Source organism: Penaeus monodon, chromosome 4 (assembly GCF_015228065.2).
Source record: "Penaeus monodon isolate SGIC_2016 chromosome 4, NSTDA_Pmon_1, whole genome shotgun sequence".
Classification (NCBI taxonomy): Eukaryota; Metazoa; Arthropoda; class Malacostraca; order Decapoda; family Penaeidae; genus Penaeus; species Penaeus monodon.
In genome coordinates, this window is record NC_051389.1 from 39,173,613 (window position 1) to 39,178,612 (window position 5,000).

Consider the following 5,000-nt stretch of genomic DNA (forward strand, 5'->3'; position numbering starts at 1 on the left):
TTTTTTTTTCTTTTCCGCCGGGGAAAAGTAATGGGAAATTTTTTTTTCCCCGGGGGGTTTTTTTTTTTTGGAATTGTTAAAAAAGGGCTTAAAAATCCTTTTTTTTTGTACTCTGGTCTTCAATTGCAAAAATTTGGGCTGGGGTTTTGGTAAAATTTGATCCTTTTCCCCTTCTGAGATGAAATTTAAATTTGCCTCGGACGCTGCCAACATTTACTTTTTTAAAACTTCCACGGTTTTCCCCTTTCTCTTTTTTTTCCTATTTTGCATTAAAAATCCCCATAATTATTGTGAAAATAGAGTTTTACTCTCTCACTGGCAAAAGATCATCCATGAACTTCTATTCATCACTGTGCGCGGTTTTGGGGCTGACTTGAAAATCTTAAATGTCCCTATTGCTTAGTTTTATTGATACTGAAGCCACTCTTGCTTACCTATAAAATTCCACGATTTTCTTCTCTAAATTTTTGGAGCTCTCCCTCAAATTTCTGCTTGTCCCCAGGGTTTACCCTCCAATAGAGAACATGCCCATCATTTATATCTTTTTTTTCCCCTAGTCTTCAAACGTCATTGATCCTAAAACATCCATTTAATGGAGATTTCTTCAGGTAATGTAGAAGTCGGATTCATTCTATTGTCCTTACATACATCTGAAAAGGTTTATCAAGGGTGGGCTTTCTTCTTTAAACCCCTCTGTTCCAGAGGACCCGACCCCGCCATAATCAGGGCCCCTTTCGCGTCTGGGGAAGAATGCCCTGTTTGGCAGTCCTTTTTTTGATTGAGAGATAGCAGCCAGTTCCCCCTACCTACGGCTTAGGTGTATTTTGGTGGGAGGGGAGTATAGTCGGGTCACCGAAAAAGCCCCCCAGAGGGTTGGTCCCCCCTAGTGGGGCTTATGAAAGCAAGCATAGGCCAGCTCACACCCGGGGTATTCTAAAATGAGCAGGGGTTTGAGTATCAGAAGTAAAATATATATATATATTTTAATATATATATATATATATATAATATATATATTATATATAATACATATTATATATATAGTTGATTTTTTAGCGTATGCAGTGCAGCATAGTTGTTCACCCCGCACTACCTAGTACTACGCATATTTTCTTTTTTATGCCATGCAAGCCCCCTTTTAACAATTTCCCAATGCATATGATAGTATATAATAAATTTATAATATAATTTATTATATTATAAATAATATATTTTAATATGTATAATTATACATATGTACACATCACACCCAAAAATTTGGGAACAAATATATAGGGAAACCACCACATTTGACAATAGTGTCACTATTTAGACTATACTACACTTTAAATTTAGCCTACATATGCTTCCGCACATCCATATTGTATGTATACACCTTACTGCATTTCAAATATGCACTGATGCAATGCATATATAATGTGTAATATATATAAAAATTATATATATATATATTAAATATTTTAATATATATATATTTAATATATGCACTTATATTGTATCAATACATACCCCCTACATACACTATAATCCACTGATAATATACTACACACACCATACATAAAATAAAAATAAAACATATATGCAGCTTTCATATATACACAGATATACCATGTTCCAACATACACAATATACATAACATACAATACCACCATACGGGTCACGTCGGTCATCAGGTGGCGCGCCCTTTGGCTATTTTCGTGGCTCCCTGTTGCGGTGTTCATACACACGGCGTTCATAACACAACAAACAACTTCAACACGCAACAGGGAGCCACGAACTAGCCAAGGTCGTCGCACACCTGAAAAAGACTGCCTGACCGCCTAGTACTTGAATATCCTCTAGTAGCTCTGTCTAAGCCCCGGGGCTAGTAAAGTGGTAACGTGTCGACCTCTCATCCGAGGGTCGGCGGTTCGCCCCCCGCCAAGGTGAAATTGCGCCCGGATCATGCTGTGGCGGGCCCCACGCGGGAAAGGGACTAGGTTCAGGATCGCACCAGCTGACACAGTTAGCGAGTCGGCATTAGTCGACACAGGCCGGGCCCCCCTATGCATACCCGGGGCGAGGCAAAGCTTCGCAATGGACTTATCCTTATCTATCTAATGCCCTGAAAGCAATAAATGCGAAAAGGCCTTGGGGGCATATTGTGTGTTTTCTTGTACCCCTTCGTTGTTCTACGAAACTGTTGACTTTCCACAGGTGTTTTTTAAAAACGGGCGAGGAACGGAATCTTCACACGCAAAAGCCCAAAAAAATCGGGAAACCGCATGGGGTTTCCCTGAAGGAGTGGGGAAAGGAGCGGGTTCTCCCTCGTACCCACCCCCGCATCTAAAAGGTAAGTCTCACCCTTTTCCCTAACAGTGCAAAGTGTTACCTAAAGGAAAGGGGTTAGTGGTGCATCAAAGAGGGGAGACGCAAAGGACCCGTTCCCGGGGGTCCCCTTCCCCATCGACTCGTCCTCGTCCTTGGGAAGAGGACGATCTAAAGGCGAGAAAAAAGGGATGTTGAGGTGCTTTTTATAGGAGTGGTCAAAGTGGGCGTGATGACTTGATAGTAAAACTGTCACACAAACCTTCACGAGACCCAAGGCAACCCTTTTTTTTTCTTTGGGTTAAAATTCGTCACTGGTATTTAGAAAGGGTATGGCTTTTTATCGAGTCCAATTAGCAAAAAATCTCTCTGCTATGAGGGGGATTCCTAAAGCAAGTTGTGACCGTGCAGTCCCCAGCGCCAGGGACGTAAAGCCTGCCTTCCCCGTAGGTACTTAAGGCTCAAAGGAATTTGGCAGAGACGACTCCGTTGTCTTTGCCCCGGCTAAAGGGTGGCGGTATCGTAATCTTTAATAGTACCGATTATGTCAAAACATGGAAATATGTTTTTGATCTATTTCCCGGAAAGCCGGGCAGGAAACATGCAGGCGGGGCCCCTGGGTTTTTAATAAGCGCAAGGGGATCCTAAAAGGGTTCGGAGAAGGGGGAAAGTCTTTGCTGCATCTGCTCGGGGAGACCCAGCACCCCGAAAATCCGGGGAACATAAAACCCCACAAAAAAGGAAACCCCGTGAGACCTATCCCCAAAGGGGCCCGGGGAGTCCCCCAAACCCCGGGTTAGCAAAAAAAGCTTGCAGCACCCTCTCGAGCCCTTTAAACTCCATCAGGGGTTGTCATCTATCAAACACCACGATTGAGGGCCCAAAACTGCAAAAGTGGGAGAGATGCAAAAAGCTGGTTAGCTTTGAAGTCAAATATTTTCACCAACGTGCCGATTGAGGGGGCCATCGAAGCTGCAGAAAAAACGTGCAGGAAGGACGGGGAGAAACTACCGCTGCCGAGAGGTTTATCCCCCCATCATCCCCCTCTGCGTGGATTTTTTGGCCTTCGAATCCGGGGACGTGAGAGGCAAATCCAAGGCTTGCTAGGGGCTAAACCTCTGTCAAAAAATCTTGCCCAGCTTTTATGGAGACCCCGAGGTGCCCACACCGAAACATGGGGAAAAATTAGTCGGGTTTCCTTACGAGAGGAATCCTTTGCGTAGCACCAACCAAAACAAACCTTAAGACCCCTCCACAGACAAATGCAGACCCCCCCCATACATTCACCACCGAAAGGAGAAGAATGAACAGTTCCTTTCCCGAACCCAAATCCTAAAAGCCTGAGGGCCCCGGGTGTTCTCTGTATACGGGAAAAGCCCTAATAAAGATGTTTTATACATTTTTCTCCCAAACAGCAAAGTGGGCGGGGCATGGTTTCTCCCCCGAGACTTAGAATCTGCACCCGGAGTTCTGGGGGGGAATTTGCGCTCGTCGCAAACCCCATTCCGCGCCACCTTTCCTGGGCCCCTTGCCAGCCACCTGGACCCCCCCAAAGCGAAAGATCAGACTACATCAGAGGGGACCCCAAATAGAATTATCACCCCTCATCACAGCGGCAGAACATCTAAGGCCCTGGGGGCCCACACTATAAAGAAACTCCCACCTCGGCAAGAAGTCGGAGACATCGTCGGGGAAAAAAGAGATCAGCCCAAAAAAAACCCGAAAGCAGGTGTATAGCTCCCTTGTGGTGGCTGCGATAAGGTATACATAGGGAGACAGGACGGGCCCCATAAAACAACGTTCGCCAGCACGCAGCGCCCTACGACGACACGACAAGAGGAGCCCCGTTGTTCACGTCGACCCGACGGCCATCCCCCAAATGGTCCAGGCCCATTATTAAAACAAGGGGAAAAAGGCGTTCAACACCAAAATAAAAACTTCAACACCAAACAGGACAACGAACTACCAAGGTCGGCACAACCCGATTTCCGACGTGACCTGACGCCCCAGTGCTTTTATATACCTCTAGAGTCTGTTTATATGCCCTGATGAAGCATAAAGGAAAAGGCCTTCGCATATTCCGGGGTTTCTTTTTACTTCCTTGCGTTCACTCGCCAAACATGGGAATATACAGACTTTATGTACTTTTACACATGAATAAAAATAATAAAAAACTTGAAACCCCGGACTAACCGTGCAAGATGCCCCGCATACAATTATGTATACGTGCATACGGCCCGATTAAAATTTAGACAGCATCCTTGCTATTTTTGGGATACACCACAACACATACAGGACAGCAATAAACACGATGCACGCGCACACTTACACCTGTGCACTTCCTGCAACGCGCTCAACCCAGCACGAACATTTGTCTGCATGAGCGCACATCGCGCTCATACCCTGCACGAACTTTGTCTGCATGAGGCACATGTAATGAGCCCGAATTATAATCTGCATAAATTGTAGGTTTGCAGCAGGGGGGGGGGGGGGTTGCGGAAGTAAGTGGGTGTGTGGGGAGGAGGATTTTTGGGCGATTTCGAAAGGTAAGAAAGGGGGTTTTGGGGTTAGAGGAAGTAGAAAGGAGATTTTGATTGACAGTTTTTTGAAGAGGTGCCCCATTCCTTAGTTGCTAAGCCTACCGGCATGCACCCCGGCCCACCCCGTCTGCGGGCGCAAGGTAAGGGCCCGGG